Genomic DNA, 25,147 nt, shown 5'->3' on the forward strand with positions numbered 1-25,147 from the left:
TGCTTGTGTGGTAAGCAATCCACTGACTGCATTGTCTCCCTCACCCCCTAGACTCACCCCCAGTCTTGGGCTCTTTATGGTTTTAATCCATGCAAGGACGTTTACTGGCTACTTACTGTGTTTTAGCTTCGGATCTACACATTAGACAACACTGATGTTCCCGATACACAGGCCTCTTGATAACCTGGGACATGTCTTGGGAGACTTCCTTCCCATTTTAGAAATAATTGGGATCAATACTATGAAGGAATTTAGGAGTAAGCTTTTGTTGTATATCAGCTTTTGCAAGTATATTTCACTTTCTGTAAAATATTTCTTTTATGATATACATTCACAGAAGAGAGAGTTACCTTGTCTAATTTTAGGATATTTTCATACTTCCTCAAAGAGAAATACACACACACACACACACACACACACGTATATTATCACACACACACACACACACGTATATTATCACACACACACACACACACACGTATATTATCACACACACACACACACACACACACACACATATGTATGGGAAGACACCAGTCATGCCCATTTCCCTCTTCCTCTGGGCCCCTGGAAACCACCATCTACTGTTTATTCCTATGCATCTGCAGTCTGGACGTTTTGGGGATGGGGTCTGCCGTGGTTTGGCTTTCACTTAGTTTATTGCCTCTGTGTTTCTCTACTCTGCCGTGTTTCTGAACTCCTCTCCCTTCATGTTTCAACAGATCTCTGGGAGGTAGGAGCACATTTATCCACTCAGCCATCAGTGGATAAATGCTTGGTTATTTGGGTCATTCCATGTTTTTACTTTTCTTTTTTATTTCATTTATATTAAGAGGAACCAGACTGCATATACCACAGTGCACAGGCCACACTGCACATGTCCCAGTGCACATATATCACAGTGCACATATATCACACTGTATGTGTCACAGTGCACATGTGACAGTGTACATGTCACAGTGCACATGTCACAGTGTACATATATCACAGTGCACATGTCACAGTTCACATGTCACAGTGCACATGTGACAGTGTACATGTCACAGTGCACATATATCACAGTGTATGTGTCACAGTGTACATGTGACAGTGTACATGTCACAGTGCGCATGTCACAGTGTACATATCACTGCACATATATCACAGTGTATGTGTCACAGTGCACATGTCACAGTGCACATATATCACAGTGTATGTGTCACAGTGTACATGTCACAGTGCACATATATCACAGTGCACATGTCACAGTGTACATATATCACAGTGTATGTGTCACAGTGCACATGTCACAGTGTACATATATCACAGTGTATGTGTCACACTGCACATGTCACAGTGTACATGTCATAGTGCACATGTCACAGTGCACATATATCACAGTGTATGTGTCATACTGCACATGTCATAGTGTACATATATCACAGTGCACATGTCACAGTGCACATATATCACAGTGCACATGTCACAGTGCACATGTCACAGTGTACATGTCACAGTGCACATATATCACAGTGTATGTGTCACAGTGCATATATATCACACTGCACATGTCATAGTGCACATATATCACAGTGCACATGTCACAGTGCACATATATCACAGTGCACATGTCACAGTGCACATATATCACAGTGTATGTGTCACAGTGCATATATATCACACTGCACATGTCATAGTGCACATATATCACAGTGCACATGTCACAGTGCACATATATCACAGTGCACATGTCACAGTGCACATATATCACAGTGTACATGTCACAGTGTACATGTGGCAGTCAAAAGATAGCTTCCTTTGGCTTCCAGGAGATGGTTCCCTCTGTGACTCTAGTTCTACTGATGCCCTGGGCTGTCAGGCTCAGCAGCAAACCTTTACAAGCAGAACCACCTCGATGGCTATAGGGTTAGTGTTATAGATAACACAGCAATAAATATAAGCACACAGGGTTTTCTTGCACAAACCTGCCTCCAGTTCTCCTGTGCCAATGTAAGGTAAATAGGAATGGCATCAGAAGTGGGATGGTAACTGCACCATTTGACACTCCCACCAGCAGCATATAAGCATTCTCGTTCCTCACATTCCTGTCCAAACTTGTTATCATGTCTTTGTGGGGGTGCAGTGAGTGTCTTAAGGCATGGTTTTGCTAATGTAGCACAGACTGGCCTTGAAGTCACAGCCCTCCCCTGTCAGCTTCTCAAATGCTAGCTAGGGTCAAGGCACTGTGCTACTACTACCCTTAGCTCTATTGACACCTCTCTGACTATTCTAGCACAGTGGAGTGGTCCCCTACTGTGGTTCTGACGACTAGGTATGCTGCACTGTGGATCAGCTCTGGGCCCTTAAGGCCATGTCTTTGGAGAAATGGTAATTCACATTTTAGCCCAGTTTTTAAATGAGGTTAGTTACCTTGATCACTGCTGCTCAGTTCAAAGAGCTCTATGAGATGTATGATTTATGATTTTGTCTCGGGTGGCTGCAGATGTTAAACCTTTGCCACTGACTGCAGTCAACAGTCACCAAGGGGCAAGGGCATCCAGTGGTTTATTGATTTGTGGGGGGAGTAGGAATCAGAGGATAACTTGTGGGAGTCAGCTCTCATCTCCCATCATGTGGGCTTTGGGGAATCAGACTTAGATTGTCAGGCTTGGTGGCCAGCGACTTTACCTTTGAGCCATCTCATCAACCTGGGATAAAGCTGTTCTTAGAGAGTCAGCTTACAATCCAGTCAGAAGGGTCATCTCTGAAGATGATGCTCTCAGAGAGCTGCCAGGCGGGTAGGACATCAGAGTCACCCTTCTCTGGGGATGGGTGGGCCTGGGGCCCCCCAGCCTTGGTGTTTCTGGCTGACTGTTAGAGAATGCTTTAGACCTTGGGCTAATATCACATATTCTCCAACAGGAAGTTAATTTCAATCATTTTAACCAGTGTTTTTGTTGCCTTTCTAGTGAGGCAGGCAGGCAGGCAGGCAGGCACGCATGCGCGCGCACACACACACACACACACACACACACACACACACACACACACAGGTCCAAAGCAGGAAACAGAACTTGGCATAGAGTTCTTCCCTATGGCCACAAACTAGTTCACTCCAGTTACCACAGGGAAGTGCTCCTGATAGCTGTGCTCTTATCTAGAGCCAACGTGGATTCTCTTATCATGTGTCTGTCTATTTAATTCTAGTGTTCAATTTTCCATCAAATTATTCTCTTAAGACATTTGCTGCAATGGTCTAATGGCTTTTTTACTTTTTAAGTTTTTTTTTTTTTTTTAATTTAAAATTTTAAAGAATTTTGATGTTGTTGTTGTTGTTGTTTCATTTTGTTTTGAGAGAGTCATGGTCTTTCTATGTAATCTTGACTGTCCTGGAACTCACTGCATAAAACAGATAGACATGGAACTCACAGAAGTCTGTCTGCCTTTGCCTCCGTAATGTTGGGATTAAAGGCATTCTAAATCACACCTCCCCTTAGAGAAGTTATCAATTCACCTATTTGGGACCCCCATTGTTTTTTGATGGTCCCCTCCTAGAATCCCTCAGTTGTTTCACCCGACCTGGAGCATCGACCACAGTTCACTCTATCTGTTTCTCCCAGACTGGAAGACATTTGATCAGCAGGCTGGAAGCCACCAGGATGAAGCAAGATGGTTTGTCATGAGGCATCTGCACAGGCCCTAAATGTCCCATTCCTATTGATCTGGCCATCTATGGAGACACATTGTTTTTCTTCTCAGAGACTTAGCCATGGATGCCCCAGCTCGGCTGAGTGGGTGGATCTCGAAGTTCCATCTCCTGAGGAATTCTCCCAGGGGTACAGGCCTTCCCTGGTGCTTTATGAGGTGCGAGGAAGCAGCTCCCTCCCTGTGCTTTTCCTGGTCACAGCTCATTAACCAGAAGTAAAGAGATGTTCTAGGGAGGATGACCCTAGAGAGAGGAGGTGACACTGACACAGACAGTCCCTAGTGATTGCCTGGGAAACAGAGAGGGGTCAAAGTGGTTGGATTTAATGCTACAAAGAGTAACCAAAGGGTGGGAAAAACTAAAGTCGGAATGAAAAGTTTGGCCAAAGATAAGGTGCTCAAAATAATTAATAAAAATGAGTACAAAATTAATTTCTAGAAAATAATTTTAATTTTTATTGAAAATATGTTTTATACAATATATTCTAATCCTGGTTGACCCTGTTTTTTTAAGGAATATTTCTTTATAATAAAAGATAAGATGAGAATCCAATCCATGCATTTTTTTTCTCTATTTTAGTTCGTATCCTTTTATCTTTTAAACTTCTGTTAGTTATTGGGATGATAAAAGTTAATGTAACGGTTCCTCAGAAAATAGATGTAGACTTAAAGAACAAAACAGAACTATGTGATCCAGCAATTCTAAGCATATTTCCCTAAAGAAATGAAAGCCGAGGATTGACCAGACAGGCATACAGCTGTATCTGTAGCAGAATGCTTCATAATTGTCAAAAGGTAGAAAACACCCCAAATGTCTGTGGATGGATTGGTGATCACAATGTGGACAGACATTCCACTGTGGTTTGAATGTTCATTACAGGCCCATGTGCTGAACTGATAGCACTGTCGTGAGAGGTTGTGGAACCTTAGCAGCATAAGATAGGACCTCACTGTTGGGCACTAACCAGTGAGGGCAGGTCTTGGGGGATGTAGTTCAGCGTGTTTCCAGGCCCACTTCCTGATCCAAATGTGAGGAACCTGGCTACATGCTCCCAATGCCACAGAAAGTGCCATCCCAATCATGGTGGTTTTCCATTCATAGCGGACTGTGTGTTCCAAACTGTGAGCCTTCCTCTTTAAAAGAAATTTTTTTAGATGTTTTTCCATAGCAAAGATAAAAATACTGGTGTGTGTTCCTGTTTCTTAAAAACATGATAGCAGCCGGGCGTGGTGGCGCACGCCTTTAATCCTAGCCCTTGGGAGGCAGAGGCAGGCAGATTTCTGAGTTTGAGGCCAGCCTGGTCTACAGAGTGAGTTCCAGGACAGCCAGGGCTACGCAGAGAAACCCTGTCTCAAAAAACCAAAAAAAAAAAAAAAACCCAACCAACCAACCAAACAAACAAACAAACAAAACAAAACAAAACCATGACAGCTTGCTATGAGAAGGAGAATAGGGGGAGGAGGAGGAGGAGGAGGAGGAGGAGGAGGAGGAGGAGGAGGAGGAGGAGGAGGAGGAGGGGGAGGAGGAGGAGGAGGGGGAGGAGGTTTATCTTCCTCTTTTGGAAGGGGGAGGGGAATGTGTGTCTTCCTGTGAACCCCTGGCTATCCTGTACTTTGTCAAGTAGACCAGGACAGCCTTACAGCCTTGAACTCACAGAGCTCCCCTGCCTCTGCCCACAGAGTGCTGGGATTAAAGTTGTGTGCCAGGCCTTGTGATTTCTTTACCTATTAGGTATATGCTTCTTAAAGATGGTAGCCCAAGCCACCATGCAGTTCTTGTTTCTCTAGCATCATTGATAAAAAGTTAAATACACGCTTTTGAAGGTAGATGAGGAGATGGCTGCAGAACTGTCCCTAGATGAGCTCTTCCTTCCTTAGTCAGTGACACAGGCTCTGGGAGCCTAAAACACAGACGTTCAAGGACATCAAACAGATAGTGGCTGATGGTTAGCTCTGAGTGTCAACAACACTGCTTCCCTGGATTAGTCAGACCTGCCTATAGGTACTGAGGAGCGGCTGAGATATAGAAGAAGATCTCCCAGATGCTAATGATACATATAGTCCCCAGAGGTTTTATGTTGAAATAGAGGTCTCACTATATAGTCCAGGCTAGCCCAAAACTGTCAATCCTGTCTCCAGAATGCCAGGGGTAAAAGCTATGAGCTACCCTGGATTTGTGCTTACCCTACTTGCTGAAATTAGGGTAAAATGCACATATAAAATGTCCTCCTCCTCCTCCTCTTCCTCCTCCTCCTCTTCCTCCTCCTACTCTTCCTCCTCCTCCTCCTCCTCTTCTCCTTCTCATAGCCCTGGCTGCCTTGGAACTTGCTCTGTAACCAGGCTGGCCTTGAATTCAGAGATTCATCTGCCTCTGCCTCCCAAGTATTAGGATTAAAGGCACACGCCACCACCCTCTGGCTAACTGTTCCTTCTTCAATGGAAGCATGTTATCTTTCTATTACTATAATAAACATCTGAAAAGGTCACCTTTAATAGACAGGCTACATTGTTTTAGCCCATATTTTTCATTTTCCCAGTGTGGAGTAGTATGCGTGATTTGTTTTAATATCAGGTGGGGGGTGGGTAAGGTGGTACATACCTGCAATGTCAGAAGTTAGGAAGTAGAGACAGGAAGATCAGGAGTTCAGAGTTAGCCTAAGCAACATAGTGAGTCTGAGCACAGGCTGGACTAAATGAGAGACTGTCGCAAAAGTGAATCCTGGATGAACTAGGCTACACTGTGTCTAGGCAGACGGTGAAGCAACTATATTTGGTTAATATTTCTGTCAGGCACATCAGTCATTGAGAATGTTGTCATAAACTTTCCTGGATCATAGTTTGGCAGGCATATCCATAATTGTCCACCTCAAAATAAATAGAAATAGTGTGCTAAGTGAGTTTTCATCTGCTGTGTTGACAAAGAGGGCTCATCCCTGGTACCCCTAACTCTCCAGTCTGACTTGTATGTCACACATCCTGTTGGTCCTTATATATGCTCGCTTCCATGTTCTGTATAAACTAGTAGACATCCAGAAGATGTCCCAACCGGTAAAAAGGACACATGCTCCACTATGTTCATAGCAGCCCTGTTTATAATAGCCAGAAGCTGGAAAGAACCCAGATGTCCCTCAACAGAGGAATGGATACAGAAATTATGGTACATTTACACAATGGAGTACTACTCAGCTATTAAAAAGAATGAATTTATGAAATTCCTAGCCAAATGGATGGACCTGGAGGGCATCATCTTGAGTGAAGTAACACAATCACAAAAGAACTCACACAATATGTATTCACTGATAAGTGGATATTAGCCCAAAACTTAGGATACCCAAGATATAAGATACAATTTGCTAAACGCATGAAACTCAAGAAGAATGAAGACCAAAGTGTGGACACTGTGCCCCTTCTTAGAATTGGGAACAAAACACCCAGGGAAGGAGTTACAGAGACAAAGTTCGTAGCTGTGATGAAAGGATGGACCATTTAGAGACTGCCGTATCCAGGGATCCATCCCATAATCAGCTTCTAAATGCTGACACCATTGCATACACTAGCAAGATTTTGCTGAAAGGACCCAAATATAGCTGTCTCTTGTGAGACGATGCCGGGGCCTAGCAAGCACAGGAGTGGATGTTCACAGTCAGCTATTGGATGTATCACAGGGCTCCCAATGGAGAAGCTAGAGAAAGTACCCAAGGAGCTAAAGGGATCTGCAACCCTATTGTTGGAACAACATGATGTACTAACCAGAACCCGGAGCTCTTGTCTCTAGCTGCATATGTATCGAAAGATGGCCTAGTCGGCCATCACTGGAAAGAGAGGCCCATTGGACTTGCAAACTTTATATGCCCCAATATAGGGGAATGCCAGGGCCAAAAGAATGGGAATGGGTGGGTAGGGAAGTGGGGGGCGCTATGGGGGACTTTTGGGATAGCATTGGAAATGTAATTGAGGAAAATATGTAATAAAAATATTAAAAATTAAAAAAAAAAAAGAAAAGAAAAGGAGACGACGCTTGCACAGGGTCCAGCATGGCCACACACCCTGTGATCGAAGCACTTTTGGTGGAGGCAGGAGGATCATCAGTTCAAGGTCATCCTTAGCTAGTGATAAGCCACTCAGCTCGCTCGAGGTCACTGTGAGCTAGAAGCACTGTCCACAGCGCTCTGTGTAAGCACACCGATCCAATAGCAGAGACAGCCTCGAAGCTCCAGAAGCAGAGTCCAGAAAACTTTAAAAGCTAACTTCTGTTTTTTGTTTTGTTTTGTTTTGTTTTGTTTTGTTTTGTTTTGTTTGTTTTTGACTTTGAAAATCAACAAGGGCCAATGAGGTGGCTCAGTGGGGTCAAAATGCTTGACACCAAGCCTGGTGACCTGAGTTTGATCCCCAGGACTTTACATAGTGTCCTCAGACCTCCACACATGATGCGGCACACATGAACACTCACATGTGCACGTGCACACACGCATACGTTCGCGCGCGCGCACGCGCGCATACACACACTATGCAAATGTACTTTTTAAAAGTAAGACAATAACAAGAAAAACAAAGTTCAAAGGGCTGAACTGGCCCACGAATGTGCAGGTGACTCTTCTACAGCTGAGGGCATTGTTCTTTAAAAATAGATTAAAAGCAAAGACAAAAGAGCTCAAGTTGTATCTCTGTCCTTTCCCCCTCCCCCACCCCCCAGGGTTCTCAGTGGTGGAGTCCCATGGATGTAATATCCCAGTAGTAATGCAAACTGACTAGAAGATCCCTGCCACCCTCATGGTCCAGCACACTCAGAACATCTCCCTCACAGGGAGGCCGGCCAGATGTGACAAAGATATGACTGTGCACACCCAGAGGCCTGGTTTATTCAATCTTTTGTAACCATAGCTTCATTCCCAGCAGTCTGGGGAGGCAGGAACCGAAGCCGCCTCAGCCTTGGTGTCTCACCTGCCTCCAGCCACCCCAGGTCACTTCACCTGAGAGGACCCTTGAGAGAGTTTCCCAGCAGAAAGAGGTGGAGGCCCTGCTCTGGGGACAGGACTTCCTGCACCTTGTCCAGCATCATTACCAGCTTCAGAAAAACAGGAAGAGGTCATCACATTTGAGGTTCTTGCATTTGCTTTCATTTCCTTGCCTTCCCGACCGAGGTCATCTCTGAAGACACCGTTCTGTTCACAAGGCTGCCAACGTCTTCATTTATCATCGCAGATCTCCTTAAGAAGACTGGAGAGTTTGGAGCAGTTAAGACAGATGTTTACCGCTATGCACTTCCATGATTCTGACCTCAGCAGTGGCTAGAGAAGACAGGGGTTTGGCCCTTAAGTTATAAATAATAGTGCAAAGGGAACATTCTGTAAACAAAGGCCACAGGTTTTAATATTGATGCTGTAACCATGAGCAAGTTCAAGGTTTAGAACTCAGATCTACTGCCCCAAAGACAGAGCCATAAAACCTGAGCTTTCAGAGAACAAAGAAAAATATAGTTTTTATTCCTAAGAAGTTCATTTGGTTGTGATGGTTTCTTGAGGGGTGGTGGTCCCTGAGGGCTTAATTATAGGAAGCTTGCATATGCTGTGATTATTTAAGTGCTCCTCGCACTTTCCCATGCAGCCAAAGAATAGTCGTTTTCCTATTTTTAAAAAAGTACGTGTCAGGGTGAATGCATGCACATGTGAGTGCAGGTGCCCATGGGTCCAGAAATGGGTGTCAGGTCATCTGGTACTAGAATTGCAGGCAGTTGTGAGCCACCTGATATGAATTCCAGGAAACTAACTTGGGGTTCCTCTGTAAGGACCACTGAGTTATCTCTTCAGTCCCTGTGTTCCTATTTTTGAAACCCCATTTTGGTTTGATTGTTAAATTTTGCTGTCAAAATAAATATTTTGTAAATTTGTTTGCTTGTTTTTAGGTTGCTTGAGACAGGATCTCAAGTGGCGGCCTGACATTCTTTATGTAGCCCAGGCTGGTTTCAAATTTACAGCAATCTTCCTACCTCAGCCTCTTGAGTATGGGGATTCCAGGTTTGGCCTGCCATGCTTAGCAGCTGACAAACAGTTTCAGTTACAAACTAGTGTGTATTCAATACAGGAAAGCATAAAGAAAAAGCCATCCCACCGTGGTGATGTGCTAGGTGACAATTCTTCTAAATTGGACACTTACATATGACAAATACACACAGTATTTATCCATCTATCTATAGACAGGGTTTGGTGGTCTCTATACCCTTAAGTTCATGGACCCGATGAACCTTGACCCCAGGATAGATGAACTGTGTGACTTCGTACAGTTTCTTAGCTCCAAAGTTTCTCTCTATAAAAGCAAATAAAGAAAACATTATCTAGAATTAGAGAAAGCTATGTATGTGAAGACTCATCACACATTGTGCCTGACGCACACTGAACACTCAGTGAACGGAAGCTGTTATTAACTTGTAACGTTCTCTTGTCAGTTCTGAAAACATATAACTTGAGATGCCTTGTGGTAGCTTTGGAAGACTACCAGTTTCCCCTTCGTCTCGTTCCTGCTGTGGTGAGGATTTGCATATACTTGAATCCTTTACACAATTGAGTTCTGAACCCACCATTATACTCATTGTTCAAACAGACGCGTATGCACATTTACAGTTAGGTGCCGACAGGCTAAGCGTGCCAGCACATTGGAGCTCAGGGCCCCTCTACAAGGTAACTGTGTTACTCTCAGGTATAAATGAGAGAATGCAGACCAGCCAAGGAGGTCAGAAACCCAATCCTTCTTCTTCAGATTTGCCCGGGCAGCCCAGCACCCCATCAATAGCACATCCTTTCTGGGTATGGAGACAAGTCACAAAGCAGCTTCCTGTCCTGGCTCTGCTGGTTCCTACGTGGACAAGGGAGGTACCCTAGACCCATGTCAGAAAGCTGGGGTTTCTGAAGAGTGGGGTTGGGCACACATGCCACAGTGCCTGTATCAGAGGGCATTCCTTGTGGAGTTTCCCCTTTCACCTTAATGTGGGCTCTGGGAATCGAACTCAGGTCACTAGGTATGTGCGGCAGGCACTTTTACCTATTGAGCCATCCCAGTGACCCCAAAAGTTCCATCTTCATAGCTGCATTTCCATCACCTTGAGGAGTGGGTGTAATGATACGTGCTATTCCTTCCTTGTGGGTGCAAAGATGGCCAGATGAAAGTGATGATACTCGTATCATGATAGAAACCCTTTATTAGGCTATCTAATGAGTGCTCGCTCTACTTTTACTACCAATTACCACGTCTTACTAATGGCAATGATATCACGCAGGGTTTTACTATCATGACTGCCTTTAACAGTGTTTTCATGATGATTCAAGGTGCTCCCACCTCCCTGGCACAGAAACAACTCTTGCTGCTCTCACGATGTCCTCCCTCGCCAGGTCCCCACCTAGAACTCCACCAGCTGTTGCTTACTCCCCTTCTATCTGCAGCGCTCTCACATGCAATCCTGGTTACCTTACATGGCCCCCTCTAGACCCTTTTCCTTTGAGTGCATCTGCACATGGGTTCATCATCCTTTAGGTAGAGTTAAGTTGGTCCTTTGTACAGTGCTATGGGTCAACAACATGGGTTCAGTCGGTTGAGGTTACCGCCTGAAGCTTGGAGGAAAACCTGGGTTTTTCATTCGATAGAAATAACTCAAAGCTTCACCTAGTCCTTTGCTTTCTCCGCGTAGGAGCCTCTCTAGTGGGTGGAGAGCAATAGTGGATGTGATCAGAGATCCTGGGGTTAGAGAGCCCCGAGTGGTTAGGAACAGGGATCTGGTTCTTGAGGTCAGAAGGACTGGGGGCGCTCCACACCTGTTCAGACTTCCTTACTGTGGCTCAGTGACTTGTTCCAGGAGATGTGTAAGAGAGCAAGGCAAAGTTAAACACACGTTCGTATGGTGATTACTTGGAAAGAGAAGAAGGGTTACTGAGGCTGAACTTAACGATGCAAAAGGAGTGGCAAGGGGAGAGAATTACAGACTGAGTGAGGAAGGCGAGGGAGAGGTGAGGGGCTTCAACTCAGTTGTAGAGAAAGTGACTAACCCTCTCCTTGTAGGGAGACATCGGTGAAAGATACCACAAAGGCTATTTTCAAGGCCTCTGGTGTTTTGTTTGTTTTAAGATTTATTATCTTATGTATATGAGTACACTGTAGCTGTCTTCAGACACACTAGAATTGGGCATCAGATCTCATTACAGATGGTTGTGAGCCACCATGTGGTTGCTGAGAATCCAACTCAGGACCTCTGGAAGAACAGTCAGTGCTCTTAACCACTGAGCTTCTGGGTTTTTTTATTTGTTTTTTTTTTAATTTAATTTTATTTGTAATTGATTGTTTTACACTCCATTCTCCACCCCTCCCCATCCACCCTCCGACTGGTCCACATCCCACACCTCCTCCCCACCCCACCCCGTCTCTACATGGATGCCCCCACCTCCCCACCCTACCTGACCTCTAAACTCCCTAGGGCCTCCAGTCACTTGAGGGTTAGGTGCATCATCTCTGAATGAACACAAACCCAGCAGTCCTCTACTGTATGTGTGTTGAGGGCCTCATATCAGCTGGTGTATGCTGTCTGTTTGATGGTAAGGCTTCTGATTTTTAACAAGACATTATATGTGTATGTGTGTGTGTGTGTGTGTGTGTGTGTGTATTTATGTGTTAAATTACTCACCTATTGAATGTAAAAGAGCTTTTTATAGAAAAACCAAATAGCAGGTACAAACTAATATTACCAGATTAGTCAATAATTAAAAAACTAGTATGTAATATTTAGGAGATGGAATAGAAATATATGTATTTGCACCTGTAATTTAAATTTAACTGAGTCCCTGTATTTTCTCTGCCAGCACATGAACGAACCCAGGCATCAGACATGCTAGCCATGTCTGTAGGGATATAGGACAGCCTCTGGCATACTCTGTAACTTTAGATCTACTTAAGAGTTTCTAGGAGACCCTTTGCAGGGATGTGGTGCTCGCTATTAGAGCCACCTGGAAAGACTGGGCACAGGCCAGGCCTGCAGGGTCACACAGCAGCTGCAATGGGTTCATCTGACAATGCTCTGTTCGGAGACAATTCTCAGGGGCCAAGCAGAGCCAAACACCTCTGTGGGCTGGAACGTACTTTTTGTTTTGTTTTGGTTTTGGTCCAGCACAAGAGGAGCTTAAGTGTGGGGTTCAAGCAAGGGAGGCAGAGCTCCACATTGCCCCGGTGTTCTGTCTCTGAAGAGAACAATCAGATCATCTCCAACTGACGTTAGGAACACTTATTAGTGGGCTGAAGTTTGAGTGAGATTTTGCATCAGGCCAGGTGTGATGGCTCACATCTGTAATCCTAGCACTTGGGAGGCTGGGTGACACGGATCACAACTTGGAGGCCACACGCTACATAGTGAGATCCTGTCTCAAAAAAGGGAAATAATAATAATGATGGTGATAATAATAATAACAATAGATTACGTGTGGATAACATAGCGAGAGCTCATCTCAAACAAACAAAACAGACTCTGTCAGGTTAGTCAGAGTTCACGAAGATTTCTCTCAGTCAGGGGACGCTTTCATTGTATACTTAGTAAATAATTAAATGGATTTAGGACATCTGGTTGGAGTGGTTAAACACTCCCCACAAGTAAAATAATTGCTGGAGAAGTTCCAGGGGGTGTCGGTGGGGATTCGGGAAGCTGGAAGTCATCTCAAGTTTGATAAGATGGAGTAGTGAAGTGAGCTGAGCCATAGCGGGAGAAAGGAGTGGGAGAACAGTATTTAAGTGCTACTGATACCATAAGGCGGGTCTGATGTGGGAGGAACTGGAAGTCCCTTATACGATGAAGAAAGGAGTCGGAGAGAAGAGAATGTTTAGGCAGAGAAGATAGGGAAGAGGTGTGCTGGCTGGGCATAGGGGACCCGTGACAGGGACGTAGGAAAAGGAATCACTTTGGTACACAGGGAACTCTGTCATCCAGTATACACTGTTTACTGTTCATCCCTTGTGGCCACCGAAGCAAGAGGTGAGTCCTACCTCCATATGTGATCTCTCTCTTTCCAGGATCTCAGCTTACCTGCAACTCTTAAAGGTCCTGGGCAGGGGATTGTTTATCAAGAAAATGTTTGCAGTGCAGGGGGAAGGAGCAAGTGTCTGAGTTGAGTGTTGAAACATAAATGAGTTTTTCCTAAGACACCAAGGTAGGACAATGCCTGTCACATACCCACCTGAGCCGATTAGCTAGTCATTATTCAGCATTAATAGCTTGAAATTATCAGGAGAGGTTGAGAACCATGCATCCCTGACCTAGGACCCCAGTACCAGGTGGTGAATCGGTGTTGAAAGTCAATCCTGAATGTTGGCCAGATGCAGTGGGTATCTGCAAGCAGGTGCAGAACCGGTCCTGGGACCTGCTTCTCTTAGTCTGGAGTCATCTCCAATGAACCTTTCTTCTCATCAGGTTCACCCTGCAGAACACTCAGCAATGGTCTGAAGGAAGACCCACCAGACTTGGTCATCAGCCCCAGTGACAGAACCACTGGGGGGGCGGGAAGCGGGGGGCGGGGGGAAGACAATGCTGGTCTGTCTATATAACTAAAGCTGGCTTGCAGGAGCTGGTAAAATTGACTCATAGACCCCAGCTAACAGCATTAGGGGTGTTTACAGACCTTTCTCCCAAGTCCCTTGACAATCTCAAATTAGACCGGAGAAGAGAAGATTTCTGACTTCTAGTAACTGCAGAAACCTTCTGCCGCACATTTGGATGATGATATTTCAAGTGCTTGAGGCAGCCAGAGAGGGCTGAGTCCTGTAAGTGTCCTTCAAACATTAGCTCACCGCCTCAAGGGCTTAGGATGTGGTTGGCATTGCTTGAAATCGGTCTGGCCCCAAATGTTTTAAAGTAAATTCCACCTGAGACGAAGAGTGAGGGGACACTCCAGACCATCAGCAGGCCCAGAGGTGAACGTACAGGTAACCTTTGCTTAGGCGGTAAGCAGCAAGTCTGTTTAAATAGACTCTGAAAGTAAAATTTCAGAGATTCTTTTACATTGAGGTGTGTAAGTGGCTCGATTTCTTTCTTCATCTGTACTTTAAGAATCATGGTTCAGGGATGATTAAGAAGAAAATATAAGGACTGGGCATGTATGAAGCTCGGTTAGATAGAGTGCTTGCTTAGCATGCACAGACTCCCAGGTTCAATCCCTAGCATGGTATAAACCAGATATGCATGCCTATAATAACATCACATGGCAAGGGGAGGCAGGAGGATTAGGAGTTCAAGGTCATCCTGAGCTATATAGCAAGTCTAAGGCTAGCCTGGGATACCTGTCTCAATAGTAAACAAACACAAATAGAGTTTAGCAGGAAACTACTTAGGTTTATTTATTCTGTGTGTGATGGAGAAGGGGGTGCCGAATGCCTGTGCTATAGAATGCCTGTAGAGTTCTGAGAATAACTTGAGGGACTGGGTTCTCTCCCTCTACTGTATGGGTCCTGGGGATTGAACTCAGGTCATCAGGCTTGGTGGTAGGTATCTTTACCCACTGAGCCATCCTACCAGCATAGCCATAGTTCTTTTTAATGTCAATATTGTCAATGTTGGGAAGTTAGTAGTTGTTTTCTCAGGACCCATCTCTGTGCCTGGTGCATACAAGTGCCTGATGAGTATTGGTTGAAAAAAGTGAGTGTCAACTATTTTGGGTTAATATTCATTCCAGGATCTATTGAGTGCCTGTTATGAACCACAATACATGTCTATCCCTGTGCCTTTTTCATAATAGTCACTCAGTAAATTCAGAAATGAATATTGACCAATTGGTTGACACTCATTCAACCAGTAGTCATCCGGTGCCTGTTTGCCCCAGGCTCAGAGATAGGTTCTGGAATAAAACAATAAACAAGGCTGGCTGACCTTCCTTGAAAGAGCATACAGTCTACAAGAGTGAACAGATCGATGATTGACAGGGAGGCTACCAATGAGGAACCAAGGAAGGCCCTATAAAGGTCTGAGGGGCGGGTTTCCTGGAGAAAGGGGTGTATCTACGCTGAGTCTTGAGAGGGGAGTAGGAATTACCCAGGTGACAACAGCTAGAGACAAAGCATTGCCTGTGCAGGACTGTGGTGAGAGCAACCTTGTGTCTACACCAGTCCTGGGTAGGCAGTTCATCCTCTCCGCCCCCAGTACCCAAAGATGACTGGAGACAGTTACACTTCACACCTTCTCATCTACCCAGCTACACAGAAACCACCCATGTCTTCTGGCTGTAAAAGGCAGAAATAGAAAATGTCATCAAGTCTGGAGTATGGGGGAGGGTGGAAATCGCCCTCTCCCCTTTGGTTTCTGTTAATGTGATTTATGCGCTATCTGCGAGTGCAGCCTTTTATTTGACTGAAGTCCCCAGGTCACGGCTGCATGTCCTTTCCTCTCCCACCCCGTTTTCTCATCCATCATCTTGCAAGCATTCGCTCGGTCGAAGCTGACCGAGGTTCCAGGGTGGGTTTTTGTAGGAGGGGCCAGTGGGTCAGGGTTGAGACTGAACAGGTCCATCCGTGGCCTCCTGGCTCTTGCGGCTCTTGCATGGATGCTCTGGAACGGACAGACAGTTGCTGAGGGAATGACCACAACACAATAGGAGGTCACTAAGGAAGCCACAGGGAGGAGTACCCTTTGCCTCAGTGCTTCAGTTCCCCTAAGGTCAGCCCAGACTTCCTTTAACTGGTTCCCATACCAAACTGGCTTCTCATCAGGACTACTTACCCTGGGCACAGGTATTTGGGGGCTCAGCATACAGCGGTCATCTGACTCCATAAAGACTCTGCTGTGGCTGGGTCTTTCCTCCCAGCTTGGGTATCAACAGCAAAGCAGGGCTCATGTAACTACAGTGTGTACAGTATGTACAGTGTACATACATGTATGCACGGGCTTATATAGCACAGCTTGAGAGAGCTCCTAGTGTTGGTACTGTGTGGTAGGAAAGGAACGAAAGGAAGAGGCTGAAAGCTTAGACTTTCCGTGGCTTTTTAAGGGCTCACAACATCATTTCTCAGCTGGAGTACCCTTCATGCTTTGAAATGAGAAGTCACTGAGGGATCTGCTCTGTGTTCCGGAGCATATGTAGCTGCATCTCAGACCCCTTACCCACTAGATGCCAGAAGCACTCTTCCCTGTGGTTATGACTACAGAAACATCTCCAGATATTACACGTCTTTTATACAGTGGGGGAAAGATGCAAAATGGGTCCTGAGTGTGAGCCCCAGACTTACATTCTCAGCTGTCATCCCAGACGCTCCATATGCACTTCTGACTTTAATCTTCCTTCTTTGAAAAGTCTAAATAGAGGACCTTGATCATGAGAGTCAGAAACGTTAAGTAACTCAACCAAAGCTCTGTGGGTAATAGGTGTGGGATTTAAAATTTCTTTTTCCATAATACCTCTGAAGAGACATAGATCCCTCAGAGATGAATGTTGGAGAGACAGAAGAACCAAGTAAGTTACAGTGAGTTTATTGGAAAATCAGTGATAGAGAGTGTTCAAAAAGCCAGGTGTGGTGGCGCACGCCTTTAATCCCAGCACTCGGGAGGCAGAGGCAGGTGGATTTCTGAGTTCGAGGCCAGCCTGGTCTACAAAGTGAGTTCCATGGCAAGCCAGGGCTATACAGAGAAACCCTGTCTCGAAAAAAAACCAAAAAAAAAAAAAAAAAAGAGAGAGAGAGAGAGAGAGAGAGAGAGAGAGAGAGAGAGTGTGTGTGTGTGTGTTCAAAAGAGAGATATAGCAGCCAGCTGGGGAGGCCATGGAACACTTTCTGTAGACATCAGAATGGTCTTTACGATTCTGTGGGTACCAGGTTGACTGGTACAGTGAGGTAGGCACCCTCCTAAGGTCTAAAATCAATAGGTCTCTCTGACTGTGGCCTTGGCACAAGATAAGGTTTGGATATCAAGCACTGTGTATCCAATGGATAACTAGGTTGTTTATATTTGATTCTGTTGTATTTCACTAGAGATCACAATTCTTGCTGTAAATAACAGCTCTTGAATGAAAGCCTGCAAAGATGTCCTGTAGGCACCCGCAGTCCCCCTTACTATATGCATGGAAAGATCACAGGTTATTATCTTTGTGTCAGTTACCATTGCAAATGGTTGAGTACCTCTGTGAGAACTGCAAGGAGTCATGTTGACACCATATTCCCAGGAAGGTTTCAAAGGGAGAAAGAGAGAGTGTGGGCCTCTCTTGAGATGCCACTCATGAATCTATCCAGATAGTCACACGGACTGAAGATCTTTCTGATTCACGCTCCAGTCAACTACATCTGGGAGCACCGGTAAGTCACGACTCTTCTTGCTGTGCCAGCTGACTGGGGAGGATTAGCGTTGTTAGTTAATGGGTATCGTTTGTTAATGGGTTCTCTGTCAGAGTCACGAGGATTCTTCTAGAACCTGGCTCAGGGACAGCCACTGACTTTGTATCTATGGAGAGCTCAGTGCCTGGATGTGGCTGGGGATCTTGGGGAATCTTCTCCTGGGAATTTCCGCTTGCTGTTTCTCTCGGGCTTTTTATAGTTGCATAAGGTTTAGATGTGCTAGCAAACACTTGTCTAGTGATGCCTCTATCTGTTTATAAACTCAGGATAAATTGTCCTAATGGGAAATATCTGCCGTTAGGAGTGAGTGGGATCAAGGCTTTTTATTTTGTGTTTAAGTGAAGTTCATCTGCGTTTCTAAAAATCATTTTGATGTCTGTTTCATTCATGTGACTCATCCCTTGTTGATAAACACCAGGACTCAATAGGCCTCCTTACAAAGCCTGTTTTGATCTAAAAGTAGCTGCCACTGGGAAAGACGTGACCTAGTCTTGTGTGTTCTCATGGATGCTAAACCAAAAGACACCACTGGATTTGAAACCTAATAAAGGATGTGGGATAAGAAGCCTAGGAAATGACTGTCAAGAGCCTTGCATCCTGGGAATCTCTTTCTAATTCTAAGTTGTCTTAGGGCCTCAGAATACAACACACTAGTATTTATTCAGTTATGGAAGCTTAACTTCTAAATGAATGACTACCAGTTTTAGAGATTATTTATTTTATTTTATGTGTATGACTGTTTTGCCTACGTGCGTATCTGTACACTGTGTGTGTGCACTCGCACGCAGTGTGGTACCCATGGAGACAAAAGGAAGCATAGCTTCTCTGGATCTATAGAGCTAACAGACAGCTATGAGGCACCATGTAGGTGCTGGGAACTGAACTCCAGTCTCCTACAAGAGTAGCAAGTTTCTCTTAACTGCTGGGTCATCTCTCCAGCCCCTAGGTTTTTTGTTTTGTTTTTGTTTTATTTTGTTTGGATTCTTCAGTTTGGTTTGTTTTTTGTTTGGATGATCAGGTACCTTTGTCAGGAACTATCTTTCCCTCCCACCGTTGTACTGGGGGAAAGACCATTTCATTCTCTAGATTTGGTCTGAACTCACCTTGGGGTACTTTGTTTTTGTTTTCAATATGCCTCCCACTGAAAGGGAAGGAACACTTAAAGGTGAGAAGGGAGGCCGGTAATTAAGCACACCCTTCTGAGTCACACGAAATGGGCTTGAATTGGGGCTCCGACATTTACTAGCCCTGTTACTTAAACTCTTTGTGACTCAGTTTCTTTGTGTTACATAAAACCAGCAATTACTCCCACTTCACAGAGACACTGCAGAACCTAAGTGAGATAAAATAGAATGGCCGTGGTGCCAACAGAATACTAGTGAGAGCTTAATAACTCATGGCTCTCATCAAGCACTAGGCTGATGAAGCTAGGCTTCCTGCAGGTATAAACAGTTTACATGTGAGTGGATCCATGAAATATACTTATGTTAAATATACTTAGGTTCAGTAAACAAGGACGGGTGGATTCTTAGAGATGCCCACCCAAACACAAAGGTCCAGGTTGGGTAAATCATGGCATTTTTCTCGTGAGTTCATAACAGCCACGGAAGGCCAGCAGGACTTTTGCTCTCACGTCGGATGGAGTAACTGAGAAACTTCTGTTCTAGCAGTCCTAGCAGGGAATTGGGGCAATTCTTCAATGCAAGACTAATAATCATACAAGACTCACTCAGAATGGCGGGCTGCTAAGTGAAGGTTATCAGGGATGTAATGAGAGGCTGTTCTTATGTTAAGCTGGTGTGTATTAGGATAAGCATGTCTTCTTTATAGCTAACCCAAATTTTAATGGTGTATTTAGTCTCTTACCTCTCCTGTCTTCTGTAGAGATGGAGAACAGCTGGCCTGCATCCTCTTTTATAGAAGAATTCTGTTAAGTTTGCACGAGGTGCTCATTCCACACAGACTAAACAACTCCAGGTCCTTTAACCTTGCTTCCTTGGTTCTATTTTTCTCTCTCCTTAATCATTTCAGTTCTCTTTTGGAATGTTTCCAGTGTCTCTACATCTTCTTTTAAATAAAGGACCTCAGACTGAACGTATTCCCTTGTAAGAATGTGTCTGCTGTCAAATTTGTTATCGTGACACAGGGAGCCAGCCGTGGTACACTTTGTTGTAAGGAGGCTCTTCACCATTGTGACCATTCTAATCCTGTGTTGCCTGGTTCCTGTCAATCTCCCAGGCAAAGTCTTAGTCAATGCATGACCTGCTTTGATCTCGTGACTCTTACATTTCTCTTGAACCAAGACACTAAGCGCATTTGTGCCTGTCCCTGCTGATTATCGCCCCTGAGGATACAATTTGGTCATCAGCCATCATGCTGAACCCAAAACTGTCTGTAATGAGCCATGTCCTTAACTTGTTGAAGCTACTTTGGATTTCCTTAATAACATCAGTGATTCCCTCTTGGATTCTGGTTATTCGTAGTCTCTGAGTGTACACACACACACACACACACAGAGATTTCAAGTATTATTGAAACCAGATCCAGGATAAAATCATGGTGCACACTTGAAGCCCTCCTTTGTTTACTGAGCCGTTGATCTCTTTTCCAGTCAGAAGTGAAGCCTAGGGAGGGACAGCCATCATGGCCCCTATCTTTCTGTCAGGCTGATGAGAATGTCATATGTTTTCCAAAGCTCTTCTGACACTAAGACATTATGCAGATGTGGACCAATTGCTAATCCTCTAGCTCGTACACACCCTGCACTGATCTTTAGTGGGGAAGAGGGCTATTTCTTTGCATTATCCTTGAAACTGTAGATTACTATAAACAGCAGGGATTTACCCAGTATAAATTCTGTACCAGATTGGAAGGCGTGGAGAAAGCTAGATGCTAATGCATGAAGCTCAACAAGAAAGACAATCAAAAAGGAAAAGGCGCTATTGGAATTATTATTAGAAAATCATAATTCAAGTTGAGCTTAGCTCCCATGGAACTCGTAGGATACTGAAATGTCTTGTGAAAAGATGCTGGTGTACCCACAAAATGTCCACCTGGGTGGGAAAGGTGGAAGGGGAAGGGAGGGAATGCAAATGTCCATGATACCCCAACTTTCCTAACCTGTGGGTCATGACCTCATCGTAACACAATGCAGGGAAGTGGAAAACTTGGAAATAATAAAGGTTTCTTAATGCCTAGTGTCCAAAATGAATTCAAAATCAAAGAATTTGAGGAGGTTGCCTCTTGCAACTTCAGTGTATCCTTGGTGTTCTCCAGTACTATCCCTCGTCACCCCCACTGTGTGTGTGTGTGTGTGTATGTATGTATGTGTGTGTATATATATATATATATATATATATATGAATGTGTGTATGTGTGTACGTGTATGTATGTGTGTATATGAGTGTATGTATGAATGAATGTATATGTGTGTGAATATGTATGTGTGTGTGAATGTGTGTGTGTGAATATGTTTGTGTGTGTGAATGTGTGTGTGTGAATATGTGTGTATGTGTGTGAATGTGTGTGTGTGAATATGTGTGTATGTGTGTGAGTGTGTATGTGTGTGTTCATGCATATGCATGTCAGAAGGCAACCCAAGGTGTCGTTCCTCTGGAGCTGTCCAGCTTGGCTTTTTGAAGAGTCTTTTCCTGGGACCTGTGCTTGCCAATTAGGCTAGACTGGCTGGCCAGCAAACCCAGGAATCCTCCTGTCTCAGTCTGCAGTCCCATCATCCTACCATGTCTGCGGTTTGTTTTTTGTTTTGTTTTTTTACATAGGTGCTGGAGGTCAACTCAGGGCCCCTTTCTTGGACTGAAGGCACATTACACACTGACCTGCTTTCTCAGCACACATCATACGACATGGTAACACAAGCACTCTACACGGTGTGTGTGTGTGTGACACACGAGACAATGACGACTCTGCTGACACACCTCCACCCAGGCTGTTTATGATAGGAACTGCGGTGTTTTGACTCTACAAAGCTTCCTGCTTGTCTATAACCGTAATGGTTCAATTATAGAAAACAGAGCAAATTTTCCTACAATCATTTCTTAGACTATAAGTATCAAATTAATAGTATGCTTTTGGATTAGGTTCTATTAGAATGTTTGATTTTTAAAACATATCGTTTAAGCTGCAAAATTGAGTTTCATGAAAATAAAATTAAATGAATAATGATTTGGAATTAGGACAGAACTGACAGCAACTTCTGAAATGCCCCCTAAACATACTTCTGCCATCTTATACTACATTTTTTGCTTTGATTTTTTTGTAGTGAGACAGGGGTCTCACTACATAGCCTTGGCTGGCCTAGAATTCACTCTGTAGATCAGGCTGGCCACAAACACATAGACCTCTGCCTGCCTCTGTTTCCACACGCTGGGATTAAAGATATGCTCTCTCCACCTCCCCTGGCCCGCTCTTTCTGTGAAAGAGCGCATCAGACAACTCTGGAAAAAGCTTAGGGCACCCAGTGTCCTGCAAGATTTGATTCTTTCTGTAAACAGTAAACAAGCTAAGCCATCTCATTAGCATACAGATTTGCTTTCACCTTTAATAAAGGCAAAATTACCTGTCCACCAAAGAATTGTTTTCGTGAATTCCTTTATGCTGTATTATCAGTAAATGTTTGATTTGTACATCTAAATTATACACCTACATATCCAAGACTGTGGATGCACACATATACATACACTTTCTCCAGCTAAAAGGAGTTGCAAGTGGAAAAAAAAAGTTTAGGAAGTTTTATTGTCCGGAAGCCAGAGGCTTTTCTGTTAAGGGTGGAAATGCAGGAGCCTTTTCTGAAGTCATGAAGTCTTTTGAGGAATTGGCTCACAAAGCTCCTGACACACAGCGTTCCAGGGACCTCCACCAGGTGGTGTTGGCTACAGGGACTCTCATTTTGCGATAAACTGTCAAAGAAGGAACGCCACAGTCTGGCTTTCCTACCTGTTTCTGTTTTGCTATTACGCTGGTCTGAATGAAGCAGCTTGGTGGGGGGGGGGGGGGGGGGGGGATGGGGAGTGATAATCCGAGGACTGGTAATTGGTAATTTTGGTAATTACTTACCGTGTGCTCCTGGGCAAATTCTGGGAGTGGGCAGACTTCCAGCCCTGACTTGACATGGGCTGGCCTCTCCTATTTTCTAATTACCCATCCCAGTGGCAGTATTGGTACTTGGAATTGCGGCCTTCCTCCATTATAATTAATCGCATCGAATTCCCAAAGATTTGTCCTTTGCGAAGCTCATTTTCTTTCGTGGGCTGCGCGATGTTCAGGAAGAGCTCGATAGCTTGAAGATAGAGGGTGAAGCGGAACTGTACAAGGTTTTGATACAAGTCCAAGGAGCTGGGAGGGTGTGTGCCTGTTGGTGCAAGTCCCAGGAGGGAGGCATAGGGCTGCAGTGAGCTGGTTTGTGCTGGCATTCCTGTATTTAACCCCGGGAGCTCGCTCTATTCCTAGCTCTACTCCTGCCTGGAGCACCAAATTGGAGCCCTTTAGAGCCAGGTGAAACGTGTTTTGTTTGAGCAGAAGGTTCCTTAATGGTTTGAGGTTTGGCACAGCAAGAGCTTTTACGTTTCAACAAGTGTTAGGAATGGAAACATAGAACTAAAATACAATTGAAGTTTTGAAAAGCCATGGAATGATGGGGCGGGGTGGGGGTGGGGGGTCCCCTCAGCCTTCTACTTTTAAAGAAAAGCAAACATTGTTTTCCTAAGCCTTCTTGCATTCTCATTAATTTAAGACAGGAAGCCTTCGGTGGGTGTGACATAAACAAGTTGGCCCTCGTGGGTCGGGCTTCCTCATCAGTTTGCAGCTGGAGAAATGGCTGAGCTGCCCAAGCCCATTCGGGCCTCTCGGGGGGGATGACTTGTTGACTGAGCCCTGCAGAAGGTGGGAGGGGCAGGCGAGCGGAGAAGGTATAAAGGAAATGCTTTAGCCGTGCAGTCACTGGCGATTATAATTCAGGGGTGGTGAGATTGGTTATTCCAACAGAAGGAATCTGATTTGGAGTTTCTGGAAAGTTCCCGGACATCCCGCCGGGTAGGATAGTTGTGATTTTAGTTGGGAGGGGGTGGTGGTTCATGCGCCCCCACAAGAAGCCAGGCTTCTGCTGATGGTGAAGCGGAGCAGTCATGAAATGAATGATGTCAGGAGCTGCAGCTTCTTAGCGTGTAGGAGAACTCCAGCCAGGGTGGGGGTATCTGGATGCTAAGGAGTGGGGGAGCGTTTTACCCCGGTTCACCGCAGGAAGCTCCCGCGCTCTAGATGTAAACAAAAGTGTCTGAAAGAGAAGCCCCAAACTCCGTGCGACCCTCCGGGCGCGGTTTCCTTTTCCCTGCAGAGGACGGGGTGAAGGGGAAGGGACTCTGGAATGCCGTGGAGTTTGGACAAGTGAGAGTCTGGCTAGGATTGCATTACAGCCTTTTCATAACCCCCTCCACCCGCCGAGCAGGGAGGGCTCCTCCCGCACATCCGTAGCCCGCGGAGAGGAGCATTGGAGAAATCCTGCAGGAGCCGAGGCTTGGGACTGCAGGACAGCCCGGGGGACCTGGGGAGGGCAGTGTCCCCGCGAAGCCTGCCCCGCCCCGCCTCGCCTCGCCCTGCCCTGTGCTGGGGGCTGCCAGCAGGTGCTCGGGCTAATGACAGGTCTCCGGGGCTCACTCAGCTCAGCTTCAACGGATTACCCGGAGGCCAGCTGCTCCTGTCCCCAAGGCTCCCGGAGGAGCTGAGGGAAGAGATCTGAGAGAAAGCTTCTAGAGGTGACTTCGAAACTGAAGGTAAGAATCTAACGGGAAAAAAAGAAAAAGCCCAGGCCTTTAGATCTGAGGTGCATACGGAGGCTGGATCTACCAATGAGAGAATTTAACCACAGCCTCCCAGAAATGAGCGGCTACCTGACAGCTTGTGACTTTCTATTTGGGGGTTTGCATGCCTGGGAAGTCCAAAAAGAAAAAAAAAAAAGTGGTTTGTATTCACTGGGAGGAGCGATTTGGAACTGGTTTGTCAATTACTGGATGTAAACAGGCAACCTGTGAGTTTCTCTGTGTGTCTGTGTGTGTGTATTGTGGTGGAAGCAGTCCTTCGGTCCTTGTAACTTTCTCCTGTTGGTTAGCTTCTG

At 45.1% G+C, this 25,147-nt stretch overlaps 1 protein-coding gene across 8 annotated transcripts in view; it reads left to right on the forward strand.

The window, feature by feature from the left end:
• Pdzd2 (PDZ domain containing 2) overlaps positions 1-25,147 on the forward strand; it is a 372,386-nt gene that overhangs the window by 163,395 nt on the left and 183,844 nt on the right. Inside the window, exon 1 of one of the 8 annotated variants that reach the window (XM_029469415.2) lies at positions 23,800-24,806. The exons of the other annotated variants lie outside the window; for them this stretch is intronic. The gene's annotated coding sequence lies outside the window, so the exon portion shown is untranslated. Of the gene's footprint in view, positions 1-23,799; positions 24,807-25,147 lie in introns of those variants that run through there. 8 annotated transcript variants of the gene reach the window in all.

The sequence above is a fragment of the Mus caroli genome, unplaced genomic scaffold, assembly GCF_978045245.1.
Source record: "Mus caroli unplaced genomic scaffold, Mus_caroli_1 scaffold_16, whole genome shotgun sequence".
NCBI classification, from domain to species: Eukaryota; Metazoa; Chordata; class Mammalia; order Rodentia; family Muridae; genus Mus; species Mus caroli.